The 14945-nt window shown below is 41.3% G+C and overlaps 1 protein-coding gene across 8 annotated transcripts in view; it reads left to right on the top strand.

The window, feature by feature from the left end:
• The first annotated feature begins 6262 nt into the window (after positions 1 to 6262).
• The window catches only part of GREB1L (GREB1 like retinoic acid receptor coactivator), a 260561-nt gene continuing 251878 nt past the window's right edge, over positions 6263 to 14945 (top strand). For all 8 annotated transcript variants that reach the window (XM_079942265.1, XM_079942261.1, XM_079942260.1 and 5 more), the window contains exon 1: positions 6263 to 6711. The gene's annotated coding sequence lies outside the window, so the exon portion shown is untranslated. The remainder of the gene's footprint in view (positions 6712 to 14945) is intronic.

Below are 14945 nucleotides of genomic sequence, written 5' to 3'. Positions count from 1 at the left end.
ATTCACAGAGTTGTGCAACCATCACCACAATCAGTCTTAGAGTATTTTCATCACCCAAAAAAGAAACCTGTACCCATTAGCACTTACTCTCCATTTCCCTCCAAACGTTAGCCTAGATAACCACTAATCTACCTCCTATCTCTGTGGATTTGCCTATTCTAGATATCTCATATAAATGGAATCATATAATGTGTGACCTTTAATGTCTGGCTTATTTTACTTAGCATGTTTTGAAGGTTCATCCATTTTGGAGCATGTATCAGTACTTCATTTTTTAAAAATTACTGAATAATATTCCATTATATGGATAGACCACACTTGAATTATCCATTCATTGGTTGATGGACATTTGCATTGTGTCTACTTTTTGGCTGCTATGGATAATGCTGCTATGAACATTCATGTATGAGCTTTGGTGTGAATATATGTTTTAAATTCTCTGGGGCAAACGTAGTAAGGTAGATAGCTAGTGGGAAGCAGCCGCATGGCACAGGGATATTGGCTCGGTGCTTTGTGACAGCCTGGAGGGGTGGGATAGGGAGGGTGGGAGGGAGGGAGACGCAAGAGGGAAGAGATATGGGAACATATGTATATGTATAACTGATTCACTTTGTTATAAAGCAGAAACTAACACACCATTGTAAAGCAATTATACCCCAATAAAGATGTTAAAAAAAAAAAAAAAGGAGGTTTCTGGGAATACAAAAAAAAAAAAATTCTCTGGGGTATATATCTAGGAGTGGAATTGTTGGATCATATTATAACTCCGTTTTGATGAAATGCCAAACTGCTTTCCACAGTGCTACACTGTTTTACATTCCTATCGGCAATGTATAAGTGCTCCATTTGTTATTATAGCTTTGCTAACATTTGTTATTACAGCTTAAAATTTTTTTTTACAGTTTCTTTTTTTATTATTATGGTTAACTATACATAACATGATATTTACCATTTCAACAATTTTTAAGGGTACAGTTTAGTGGAATTAAGTATATTCACATTTTTGTGCATTCATCACCACCATCCATCTCCATCAACTTTTTTCATCTTCCCAAACTGAAACTTTAACCTTAACCCTAACCCTAACCGTACCCATTAAACAATAACTCCCCATCACCTCCTGCCCTCTTCAGGCTCCTCATCCCCAAATGAACCACTGTTCATTCTACTTTCTGTCTCTAGGAATTTGACTACTCTAGGTATCTCACATACGTGGAATCATACAGTATTTGTCCTTTTGTGACTGGTTTACTACAATTAGCATAATGTCTTCAGGTTCATGTACATTGTGTCAGAATTTTCTTCCTTTTTAAAGCTAAATAGTATTCCATTGTATGTTTCCTGTTACTCTTTTTTTTAAAATAATAGCCATCCTAGTGGGTATAAAGTGGTATATCATTGTGGGTTGTTTTTTTTTTGTCATTGTGGTTTTGATTTATATTTCCCTAGTAGCTAATTATGTTACACACCTTTTTGTGTGATTATTGGCCATTTGTATATCTTCTCTGGAGAAATGTCTGTTCAAATCCTTTGACTATTTTTCATTTGGATTATTTGTCTTTTATTGTTGAATTGTAAGAGTTCTTTATATATTATAGATAATAGGTCCTTATCAGATATGTGATTGCAAATATTTTCTCCCATACTGTGGGTTACCTTTTCACTTTCTTGATACTGTCCTTTGATGCACATAGGACAGTTTTTAATTTTATGAATCAATTTATCTAGTTTTTCCTTTGTTGCTTGTGCTTTTGGTGTCATGTTAAGAAACCATTACCTAACCTAACGTTAAAGAATTCTATGAAAAAGTTTTATTGTTTCAGCTCTTACATTTAGATCTAAGATCCATTTTAAGTTAATTTTTGTATCTGCTGTAAGGCAGATGTCCAAATTCATTCTTTTGCATGTGGATATCCAGTTGTCCCAGCACTGTTTGTTGAAAAGACTATTCTTTTGCCATTGCATTATTTTGACACCCTTGCTGAAGATCAGTTGACCATAGATGCATGGGCTTATTTCTGGACTCTTAATTCTATTCCTTTGATCTATATGTCTATCCTTATGCCAGAACCACACTATCTTGATTACTATAGCTTTGTAATAAAGTTTGAAATTGGGAAGTGTAGTCTGAATTTTTTTATTTTTAAAAAAAGATTGTTTTGGCTACCTGAGTCCCTTGCATTTCCGTATGAATTATAGGGGTGGCTTGTCAATTTCTTCAAGAAAGAAAAAAGCAGTTTTGGAATTTTGATAGGGATTGTGCTGAATCCGTAGATCAATATGGGGAGTACTACCACCATACCAATATTAACTCTTTAACTCCAACAACACAGAATGTGTTTCCATTTATTTAGGTCTCCTTTAATTTCTTTTAATGTTTTATAGTCTACAAATACCTATTTGTATTTTGTAGTATATGAATATGAATAGGTATTGGTATACTACAAAATAAGTACTGTAATATATAATATTCCACTTTTGCTTTTAAAACTTCCAACATATAAATATTAGATCTCCTGGGTCTATTTTTAATATCTCTAAAATATTTTCTTTCACAATTTCTATTTCTTTATCTTTTAGTGCTGCACTCTGGAAGGACTCTTTGATATGGTCTTATAATTCACTAAATCAGTTTTCAGCAGCATCTATTTTTCTGTTAACTTCTATAATCTTTTCAACTTAAATATTCATCTATTTTTTAATATCCAAGAACATTCTGGTTCTCAGATGCTCCATTTTCATGACCTGCCCTTGTCGCTCTTTAAATTTCAGTTAAGAACATGAACAGGATTTAAAAAAAAAGTTTTCTCCTATTTCCTGCATTAATTCCATTTTAGTGAGTGATAGCTGCTCTAATTTGGTCCTCTTCTTTCAAATGGTGGATCTTCTCTTTAGGATTAGTGATATTTTTTATCTGCTCATATTTATAAGTGGAGATCTAGATCATTCAGCATCGATAACTGACATCCCATCTGGAATTGGAGAGACCACTGTTCAAGTCCCCATAGTGGGTCTTACCCTCTGAGGATGATGGTGGCAGGGTGGAGGTTGGTATTCAGTAGTGAAACCAGTGAATTGGCTTTGAGTAGGAAAATAGTATCCCTTCCTCATAGAAGATAATGGTTATGATGGGACACAGGATGCTGAGCCACCAAGTCTCAAACCTTAAGCTGAGAGAGAAAGGAACAGGGTGAGGAAGCAAAGAAATCAATTATTTGAAACTATGCCCAGGAAAGAACTTTACATGGGACTACTGGCACACAGAACTCAATGGAAGCAAATAAATATGAAGTCTACTAAGTGTATGAGGGAATTGTATGGCCGAATCGCAAACCCAATTTAAAAAAAACTAACTGTAAATGAACTCTCAGGACCCCGAACTTGAACCAACAGGAAATGGGCTGTGAAAACTGTGAAGTCTCCCAATAACCACTTCAGATGTGGCCATAGAGGAAAATGAACAAGGAAGAGACTTCCAGAGTGTTGTGCCAAGGGTCACAGAAATTAATGCAAAAGGGTATTCATTCTTGAGAGCAGAACCAGGATGTAATCATAGAACTTCCCCCATCACTGAGACGGAGGATCTTCCCAATAATCACTCAGAAGGATTCCATCATTTATATGGACCCTGACTGCTCTGAGTCATATTTTTCACTGAACTTGGTTCTAATGCAGTGTATCTGTGAGAAGCATTTGGGAATCATTGTTATGGAGAAGAGGAGGGATTCGCAGTAGTCGGCTAGGCACTATGCATTGCCTCAATCCGCACAGCTACTCCCTGAGGTATGTGCTATCATGATGCTACTCTACAAATGGGGACACTGAGATGGAGTCCAGTAACTTGGTCAAGGTTATATAATAGGTAAGTCTTGGAGCCAGGATTCAAAACTATGGGGCCTAACTCCGAAGTGTTTACACTTAATTCTGTCACATTTTATAATCACAGAAGTCTATTGGGCATGATGAGGGATACATAAACGTCAAAAAGGAGACAAGACATATACACAAATAAATTCAAGGCAAGGGAGTTTGTTATCTAATGAATGGGACACTGAAACGTTTTCAGACTACCAGAACATAGATAGATTACCATCACTAACTTTTTTTTTTTTTTTTTTTTTGCGGTACACGGGCTTCTCACCGTTGTGGCCTCTCCCGTTGCGGAGCACAGGCTCCGGACGCGCAGGCTCCAGACGCGCAGGCTCAGCGGCCATGGCTTACGGGCCCAGCCGCTCCGCGGCATGTGGGATCTTCCCAGACCGGGGCACGAACCCATGTCCCCTGCTTCGGCAGGCGGACTCTCAACCACTGCGCCACCAGGGAAGCCCCATCACTAACTTTTAACCTTGTTAGGGACTTGTTTTGTTTACTGATGAATCACCAGTTCTCACTTCGCCATCTGGCTCACAGTAGGTGCTCAATAAATATTTGTTGAATGAATACCAGAGTTCTGTAATATTAGTCTAACGTCCTTGAGCAACTGTGCCAAATTTACCTTCACATCTTCAGAGTCTACTGTGTTTGGCGCTCAATGAATGGTCCTTGAACTAAACTAACAGAAAACTGCACTGTGGTTTTATGTAAAGGCTGCTCATTGTTCCCAGTTCCCTTTTCTTTAAAATGGAAGCTGTTCCCCTCCTCAACTCTACAGACCGTGTGGCAGACTGGGTTTTTCAAAAGATTCTCACCCGCTTTAACCTCTCATGAACTAAGTTTTTATTCATGGAGGTGAACTTGAAATCTCAAGTTTCTACTTACTATCTTTTCCACATGTATGACTGGTTTTCCAGTTGAATTTGACATTTGATTCCTTTTGGATACCTGAGCTATACTCTTAATCAGCTGCACCTTTCTGTGTTGCAGTTATTTAAAAACCACATTGATCTCATTCAGTAAGTCTCTATTGTGTGCAAGATCCAGGACTGTGGCAATACAGCCATGACGAGAAAGACATGGTTCCTGCCCTCGTGGCACATAAAAGTGTTCCTATGTGTTTTAAAAGACTGGACAATAGGGATTCAATTGTAAATCAAAGCAAAAACCATTTCTGCTCCTTATCCCCATAAGGAACAAAACGATTAAAAAAAAAAAGATGGCAGTTGGGCATGAGTTCCCAGTGGAGGAGGGAGAGAAGACAATCCAGATCACAAACAAATCGCTTACTTTTTGCAAGTCACAACTGAACTATGCCTTGAGTTATCTTCTGGTGATTCCGGACTTCCAGTCAGAGTCAATTCCGTCTGTATTGACCAAAAGAGAAACAGGGAGGAAAAAAATGCATTTCGGTTCTTAAAAAAAAAAAGAGCAACACGAGCAAACAAAACCCACTGACTTAGGGATCATATGAGATCTACTTTAATTGAAGTTGTCTTTAAACGATAATTGACAATGATACCGAAACAACAGACTGATAACCAACCTGCTCGGGGCCGGGCACGGCCGTAGCATCCCCACTGCCAGGAACCAGCTGACCAGGGTCTATACGGGCCCCAAAGGCACTACAAATTGATCAACTTTTCTTAACCTAGACTCTTCCACCACATCCAGCATGGACCTGCTTCTTCCAGGGTGTGGGCCATCAGTAAAGGAGTCTAGTCGCCCATCTCTGGCAACAACGACAGTTTAAAAAAAAAATGAAGCTACAGCTCTAATAACAAAACCCACCAGCTGTGAAAAGTGGAGACACATCTGTCACTATCGGGCCTCAGCATCTCTGGAGAACGTTTGCTCCCGCCGCGCCCGTCAAGGCCCTGGGCCCGCGGTTAGTGGCTGCTCTGCGGGCGGAAGAGCCTTCTCGTCCCGGCAGGCTCGGGGCGAGCCACCGCGAGCAGGCAGCCTCCGTGAGCGCCCGGCCGGGGTCGGCGGGCCGGAGGGCGTGCTCGTTCAGGAGGCGCCCAGGCGGTTCTGGCCGGAGCTCCCGGGTCGGTTTGGTTTTGTCCCCATCCTGCCCCCGCCCCCCCCCCCACTCCCCTTCATGCAAAAGGCCAAGGAGTTTTGACCCACCATCGCCCAGACCGAGTTCACGCTTAGGGCCCTTTCGCCGCCGTCCAGAGGACAGAGAAAGCAATCGCGCAATGAGGCGAGAGCACTCTGTGAATGAAGGTGGAGTCGGCGAGAAAATCATTTTTCTTCTTGGCTGCGCGCGTCAGCCGCCCCGGGGGGCAGGCCTCCTTCCCAGAAGACCCCCTCCACACACCCGCGCCCTCCACGCCCCTCAGTGGCCACACGCATCACTGGTGCCGCGGAGTTTGGAAATGGAGTCGCGAGCACACTGGGCTGCGGGCTCCACACGGGGAGGGGGCGTTCCCGGAGGGTGAGCAGGGAACCGTGCGCCCACTCCACTCCCGGAGGGCCAGGGAGCCCTGAAGGGCCCTCGCGGGCGCCGAGGCGGCGGAAGACCGAGAGGCGGGGCGGGGGGGGAGGGGGCGCGGGGGTCCCCGCCGGGGAGCTTCTGGGGAAGCGGGAGGGGCAGCACCTGAGGAATCCGCCTCCGGCCGCGGCGGCCGCCGCCTCGCTCCGCCCCGGGGAACTGAGCGCGCGGCCAGCTTGCCTGCCAGAGAGACGCCAGCCACCGGCGGCGCTAGCACCTCGGAGGAGGGCGGCGGAGCGAGCGGAGCGCGGCGCTGCGACCCGGACTGGGGGTGGGGAGACGAGCCCCGCCGAGGCGAGGGCCACCCCTGGTCCTCTGCCCTCGCGCGCTGCCAGGGCCAGGTGAGCGGCTGCGGGGACTCTGGGCGCGGGGAGGCGGGGAGGTGAGAGGTCGCCCGCCGGGCGCGAGTGCACGCCTCTGCCCGGCAGGGGCTGCCCTTTGGCGGGCTGTGGACACCCTGCCTGCGCGGGGAGGCGCAGCGGCTGACTTTTTCTGGAGGGATCGGAAGGCGGAGCGGGGGTGTGAGCGCCGGTTCGTTTGTGTGGCGAGGGCGGGCGCCCGTGCCAGTCCCGGACCCGAACCCTCGCGTCAGCCGCCTGAGGAGACCCAGCCCGTGCGGTCCGCGCCCGGAGGCCAAAGGCCTGTCACCCCGGCTCTCGGCGCCGCCTTTGTGGCGGGAGCGAGGGAGCCCGAGAGGGGGCTGAGGGAGGCAGCGGCGCGGCGGGGAGCGCCCGGGACCGGCTCCCCCAGCCCGAGGGCTGCTGAGGGGGGTGGCCCGGGCGGGGGGACGGTGGGTAGGGAGGCGCGGAGGTGACGCGGGAGGATGGAGAGAGCTTAGAGGGGCAGAGTTGAGAGCGTCCAGCGGTGGCTGGGCGTTTGCTCAGGGTCCCTGGGCTGCTTTGCTCCACACCAAATGTCACTTGGTCACGAGCGCGCGCGCGTGTCTTCCGGCCATCATTTCCCTTTTTCGTGAGTGAGTGAGGACGACCACTCTTGTGCTGAATGAGACACAAAGGGTTGTGTTGACAGCTGACCCTGACACGAGTAGACAGCGAGGTGCGGTGTGTGCCCTGGCCGGGGAGGGTGATGAAGAGGCGGTTTGTTAATCAATTCCCTCAGTCCCTCTTCCGAGCTCCGTGAAAAGAAGCGATAGGTACAGATGCAGTTCGCGGGGCTTCTCAGTTAAACAGAGCCCAAGTCGGGTCCAGAATCCGATTCATCTGCGCGGGGACAGCTGCTGCCTCCCGCAGAGGCGACGGAGCCCGGATCCCGGAGAAACTCCTCGATTCTCTCCTTTCCTCAAGGAACGTGACTGTTTCAAGGTCCTTATCCCCACCGCGGCCTTCTGTCTCCTGTTGAAAAGATAGAAATCACATTTTAATTTCTGTTTTTCACCCCGTAAGAGTCCCCTCTCCACCTCGCCCTTGAGGTGGGAAAACCCGCTTAAGTCTCATGTTAAAATCTAGCCATTTAAATATGGGGAAGAGCTTGTCCGAAAAAGGTTTTTGAATTAAATGCCGCCCTTAGAAACCTCTCTTTCCTCTGAACATTAAAAAAAAAAAAACAAAAACAAAAACTTTAAATCCTGGAATTCTCTTTGAGTTTTGTGACTGTGTTGCTTCCTTTTCTTTCAGAATATTTCTATGTAGTTTTACAAATTGCAATACTGAAAACTTAAAATGGAGAAAAAATTTAAATTGTTTTATTAAAAATAGTACTAGAACTACATGCGTGTAGGCACGTGTTTAAAGGGCAAGTTTTAATTAATGAATATCGGAAAGTTATATGCATAGGGTAGAAATTGCAAACAGCAGTGTAAAGTACGCCCTCTGTCTCAGAGACCCGTACTCCCAATGCCCTAGTCCTCCTCCCCAGAGGCAACCACTCTCCTCAATTGTATATCCTTCCATAAGCCTTCTATTAGAATGGAATTACATTGTGGAAATAGAGGATGAAGGGAACTGAATACGTAAGACTGAACTGTGTCTCAGTGGTGATGGCTCTTAATTTGATATCCACTCCTGATGATATTAGATCCTTTTATTTAGCCTAAGGCACTTATCAGAGTGCTTAAAAATCTTAGAACAAGTATTCAGTGCAAAGCAGAACTATTAAACTGTTATCTCCCCCCTCCCTCCATCACCAGTTTCTCTACACCTGGTTTTTTGTAACCTTTGTTGGATTTTTCTTCCATTTTGGAGCTCTTTAGGAAGTAGAGAATGAGAACTGTAGTTCATTCTATCCAGTGCAGTGCACATCTGAAGACATTGAAAGGATATATGAATACTCCCATTGACATGAGATAATATAAAAATTTCAATGGTATGAGAGAAATACGGAGGCCAAGTTTAAGACATTTGGTCACATCTCTTAGTTCCAGGCCTGAATTTGCCATAAACTAGCTAAATGAAGTAACTTTCTAAGAAATGCTTTTGTTTCCATCCCCAGTTAAATAAAGGAATTGAACCATGTGGCTTCTGAGTGTCCTTCCGACTCCAAAATCCTGTGATTTTTGGTAAAATGGTAGTTCTGTAGGTGTCCTAAGATTGGCTAAGGATAAACCAGTTGGATCTGTGGGTATTAGACAGTGGAGTGACAAAAAAAAAAAATCCTAAATGGTAGATTCATAAAGAGGAAGTCAGAGATGTTTAAACAACATTTCTGCTCTTATGAGATTGATATCATTGGAGAACAGCTACTTTACTTTCCCACAAAATGTCTGTTTATGTTACTGATAGAGGCCAAACCCTGAATGGCCCTCTGTGCATCACCTTGTATGGCTAAGGAAAGTGAATTTTCTTCACAGCTCACGGTGCCATTTTTAGGGAAATTATTTTTACCAAACTCTTACTTTTCTTTTTGGTAATGTGGAAATAAAGTTCATTGACCTACTTCAAAGGGACTTTACATAATTTAATTAGTGATTCTACAAGTATTTAGAAAATGAATAATCCTTATAGCTAAGCTATTTTAGTTACTTTATAAGTATTCACTTAGAGATCATGTTCTTAGCAGGAAAGTTTTCTAATCTCTAAAACACCTGAAACTAATGATACCTGGATGGGTGCTGAGAGCTGAGGAGTGATTTCAAGGTTATGAAAGTAAAAAGAATTAGGTGATTTTAATCACTATATATGATCTCAGTTAAGGGATTTCAAACTTACATCGTAAGTGGTGGTTACAAAAATCATTCATGTTAAAGAAGGAGATCTCATACTTTGAAGATTCTGAGTCAATAATAAAGAATATTATGTAATTAGTTTGAATGTCAGTAATATAAATAAATTATAATGGAGTTTTAGGAATTGATTGATTGGGGTGATAAGAAATATGAACTAGAATGGTAGATTTGTAAGGGTGCTTAGAGAAATCTTGATTGACAAAACTAACAAAAACAAAAGAAAATTAAGTACTAGTACTAGTAATGAAGTTCTTCTAAAATGGAATAGTTTTTGTTTTTTGCATCTTCCTTCCCACCCTTACCATATGAATATGTATTTTTACAGATGTCTTACCATATTGCAGGCACATTTTTACTCTGATTTTTTTATAAACATTTTTCCATAATTTACTTTCTATTGTTTGCAATTAGTTTATTGTATCATGATTTACTTAACTCTTTCTCTATTTTATGATTTTCCAGTTTTTTAAAAAAATATAATGGCCACCCACATGAATGAGACTTTCTTATTCTTCTTCTTTAAAATTAAAAAAAAAAAAAAAAGAACTTAGAATTATTTCCCTAGAGAAGCAGTATAGGTGAGCTCTAAAATTAAAGGTTCAGTGTCCAAACATAGCTCCATCACTTATGGGTAGTATTGGGCAAGTAACTTATTTTCTTAGAGTTTTCTAATCTGTAAAGTGGGTATAGTAATAGCTCTCTACAAGGTTAAGATAAAAAGCAGTAATGCATGAAAACACATGTAAATGTTAGCTCTGTTTTTAATTAGGAAATTTTTGTAATTTCAAAATTACTTTCCAGGAGGATTACATAAATTACACACAACAACAATGCGTGTGCTTATGTAATTTTATTTATGTAATTTTAAACATTTATATTATTGTGACTAATTTGATCAGTGTAAAATTGTATCCCTTTGTTTTGATTTGTATTTCTTTGGTCTTGTGTAAACTGAGAGTTAGTTTTCTCAGCAGTATTGCTACAGTTTTCTACTTGGAGTGGTGGAAATTTCATCACCTCAGTCATTTTTAACTAGACTATAAGACAGACAAATAGGACAGGTCAGTTACAACACTAATAAGTGAACCAAATTTTCCAATAGGTTCTTTCAGATTAGTTGTGGTTTTCTTGTATTCTCAGCCGATGGTAGTTTTTATTCATTATTATTATTTTTAATCTTAAAAATATAGCTGTTAAAATTAATAAATAACGTTATATATCAATTCTATTTAAGCGAAAATGCAATCTTCTCTTTTTTCCCTTGAAGGGCTGATTTATAATTAGCATTATTATGACCCAATTTAGTGGATTTTTGCTAGGAATGCTTCCTAAAACTTGGGGGAAAAAAATCAGAGAAAGTTTCATGATCGCTAATCATGTTATCTTTTGGCTACCAATGGATAATGAAGTTATATCCTCTAACTTGAGTTCTTATACAGTCAAGGTAATTTAGACTACACAAAAGCATGCTCTTGTAAGTTCTGGAGTTCCAGCAGCCCTGATATTTCTGGCAAACACACACCCAATGTGGATAACAGCAGCTCTTTGTGCTCCTGAGCCCCAGGAGGGCTTCCTATTGTGTACTCTTCCTTCCCTCCCATTCTTGACTGACTGGTGATAGCAACTCCTCCAAGTCCAGATGTGAAGCTCCCACAGGGACGCCTCTCTTCTACCCAGCTCTGTATTTATCTCCACCACCCACCCCTTCAGTGCCTTTGCTTTTGTCCTATGACATAGAGAATTCACTCTCTTTGCAAGGTTGTGGTTTCAGATTTTATTTTTAATTTATCGCTGTGCTTTATGAGTGTCTTCAACAGTCCCTACAGTGGAAGCTATAGGCACAATTAGCATAGATTAACACATAATCAGCACTGGATAAATGTTTGTTGCTGTGAACCATATCTTGTGTGGTCTTCTCTGTTCCTGGGCATGGTTCTATTTTTAAGGTAAAAATAAAAAGCAAGCTCTGGTTGTATGCTGGATTACTGTTTGCCTCTATTACCAAGGTTAGGAATTAGGAAACATATTGTTATGGCCCTTTTAACTTTTTCTGTGTTTACAGGAGATTCTTAACTCTTGTGCCTTTCTTTTCTTCTGTAAAATGGGATTAACAATTAAAGTACTGCTCTAATTATCAACCTTCTGCACAGAATTGTTGTAAGATAAAATGAAATAATAAATGTGGACATGTTTTAGAAAAAAAAGGATGCACAAATTCATACAGTGTTGTCATAATTACACATTATCACTACACTTCCAGGAGTGTCCACATCTTTGAGAAAGCCTCATCTCAATGTGGAGCTGCACTGGGAGCTTGGGGTTAGATGAAAATTCTTGGGGCCCAATCCAAACCCTGAGGGTGGGGCCTGTTCTGTCTTTTAACAGCCCTTCTGTTGCTGAACCACTGCTCTAAGGAGTAGTAAATGTCAACAACCACTAGAAAAGTAATTCTTTTGCTAGTTAAATATTAGTTATAAGATAATCCAGAGATATCATAACATCACTTCTGCGTGCTAAGTATGAAATGAAAGTTAGCTATTATCATTAGCTGCCGTTTGCCTTTTAACCTCTCAGAATTTAATTCAGAGCAGGAATTGTAAACTCAGGTGCTTTTAGAGGCCAAGCAGGTAATCTGAGTGAAGCAGGACACCTGTAAAATAATAAGGGATGATAAGTCCTGGTGGGCAGAAAGTCTGAAGGTGGCATGATTTGTAAGACTGCACTGATTTTTGCCCTGTGTGTCACTGTTACCAGATCATTTGATTTTTCAAGTGGAACTGGAAATTCATATTTTTGTATGAATTTAATGTTGGTAATAAATTTTAAAGAAAACATATGGACCCAACAAAACAAATCTGGAAGCCAGATAATTTCCAACTTCTCAATTAATTAACATGGGTGAAAATATTTGCATTTGAATGAGTATGATGACAGAAAAAAGCACACTGTTCAACATTATTAATAAAGAAATGCACATAAAAACCCCACAGACGTATTTCAACTTTCAGATTATAAAGATTTAGATCAATAATATCTAACATTGGCAATGGGTAAAGAAACTGTTATTGTTATACACTCTAAAATGAAGGCAAATATTACAGCTTTTTTGGAGAGCAATTTGACATCATGTATCAAGATTTTAAATGTCTGTACTGGGATTTTCCTGGTGGTCCAGTGGTTAAGACTTCCCCTTCCAATGCAGGGGGTGCAAGTTCGATCGCTGGTTGGGGAGCTAAAATCCCACATGCCTTGTGGCCAAAAAACCAAAACATAAAACAGAAGCAATATTGTAACAAATTCAATAAAGACTTAAAAAGAAAAAAAGCCTTGACTGAAGCTGTTAAAAAAAAATAAAAATAAATGTCTGTACCTACCCTGTCCAATATGGTAGTCCCTTGCAATGTGTGGCTATTTAAATTTAAATTAATTAACATTATATAAAACTAAAGATTCGGTTTCTCAGTTGCACTATTCACATTTCAAGTACTCAATAGTTGCATGTGGCTGGTGCCTACTGTATTGGACTGTGATCATATGGAACATTTCCTTCATAGAAAGTTCTTATGGACAGCACTGGTCTAAACTCTGACTCAGAAATTTCCCTTCTAGGAATTTGTTAGAAAGAAATAACTAAACAAATGCAGATAGTAAAAACATCACCTGAAACATTATGTATAAGAGTAAAAAATTAGAAACAAACTAAACATCATGTTTTTACTAAAAATTAGGTTGCAGTAAATATCCAAGATATATTGTTATGTAAAAATATCCCTGTTGTCGAATGATTTTATTTATTTGGGTAGATAGCTTAGGTACATAGAGATTAGGGGAACAAATTTTCTCTTCCCACAAATGATTGTAGGTATAACAGAGCTTTCCCTTTCTAGCCTAGAGCTCTTGTCATGTAGTAGACTAGGTTGACTTTCACCAAAGAACAAGCAGAGGCACTTGACAGTTCGCCAAGCTGCATCAGTATCACCTGGGTACCTGTGAGAAATTCAGGGTCTCAGACCCCATTCCAAGCCTCCTGAATCAGAATCCCTGGGGGGGCTCAGCCATCTGTGTAGTAACAAGCTTTCCACTTCCTGCCTGTATCTGCCTCCTATCACTGAATCTCTCAAGCTTTATTTGTTTTATCTTGGCCAAGTGAGAGCTCCTTGAACTCTATCCAGGCACCATTCTAGGTGCTTCAGAGGCTGCAGTGAAGAAAACTAACAAACATCCCTGTCCTTATGGGAATCAAACAATAAGCAAAGGAAAAACGGAGTAAAATATGTTATATTTTAGGTAGTGAGAAGTGTTAGGGAGGAAACTGAAGCAGAAAGGGGACTTAGAAAGTGAGATGGGAGTTGAGATTCTCTTCAGGGTGTCACTGGGAAGTGACACCTAAGTGAGGACCTGAAGGCTATGAGGGACTGAACCATTGGAAGTTTAGAGGCAGAGCATTCTTGGCAGTCATGAGGGGTAACTAGGAGGCCACTGCTGCTGAAGAGGAGAGGCTAGTGAGGGGAGTGAGGGGGGATTAGGTCAGAGCTGTAATCTAGATCTTCTGACTTCAAAATTCTTTGTTCTCTCTAGTGTACCACACTCCTCAAATTCTTTGGTTAATCAGTTTGTAAAGAGATCAGACATCCTTAAATTCACTGTTTTTCAGTGTGATCTGTCAACACCTGCCTTATTTGCCTGGGGTGCTTGTTAAATGTGGATTATTGGTCTCAACCTGCTGAATTAGAGTTTCTGGGGTGGGACCCTGGAATGTGCATTTTAGTCATCTTCCCAGGTAGTTTTTATGGACACAGAAGTCTTAGAAACACACCTCACACTTATCATTAAGTTTAGTTTTTGCAGAGGAGGTGTGCCTAAAATTCTCACCACTGCCTGTGGAGGTCATAATGAGAAGATGTAATTGATATAGTGTCTCATTTACTTCCTGCATTTTTAAACTGATTAAATCAACACTACTTATAGTAAGTTTATGTGTATATCTCTGTTGGAGTATTCAGCAACTGTACGATTATTGTCATAATTCTTACCCACATCAGAGAATGGGGGAACCTTTTCACTTGAGGGTTCTGTCTCCCTCTCATCCAATCTGTTCTGCTTTTTGGAAAGGGCGAATTTAAATTTAATTGATTTTTAAATTCATATTTTCTTTTTTTCTTCTTTTCCATTCTCTTTCTCTCTGGTCCCTCCTCTCTCTCTCTCCCGCTCTCTCTCTCTCTCTCTCTCTCTCTCTGCCTCTTGTTTCTTTTCTTCTTCCTCTTCCCTTCTTCTTGAAATCTAACCATCCTAAATTAAACACCATTAATGTTTTTGGTCGCCATTATTTTATGCATTTCCATGCATATTTATATATATTTACCAACACAAACAACTTTACATGATAGGATCATA

Source organism: Stenella coeruleoalba, assembly GCF_951394435.1.
Source record: "Stenella coeruleoalba genome assembly, chromosome: 14".
NCBI lineage: Eukaryota > Metazoa > Chordata > Mammalia > Artiodactyla > Delphinidae > Stenella > Stenella coeruleoalba.
This window is presented reverse-complemented; position numbering and strand designations above follow the sequence as displayed.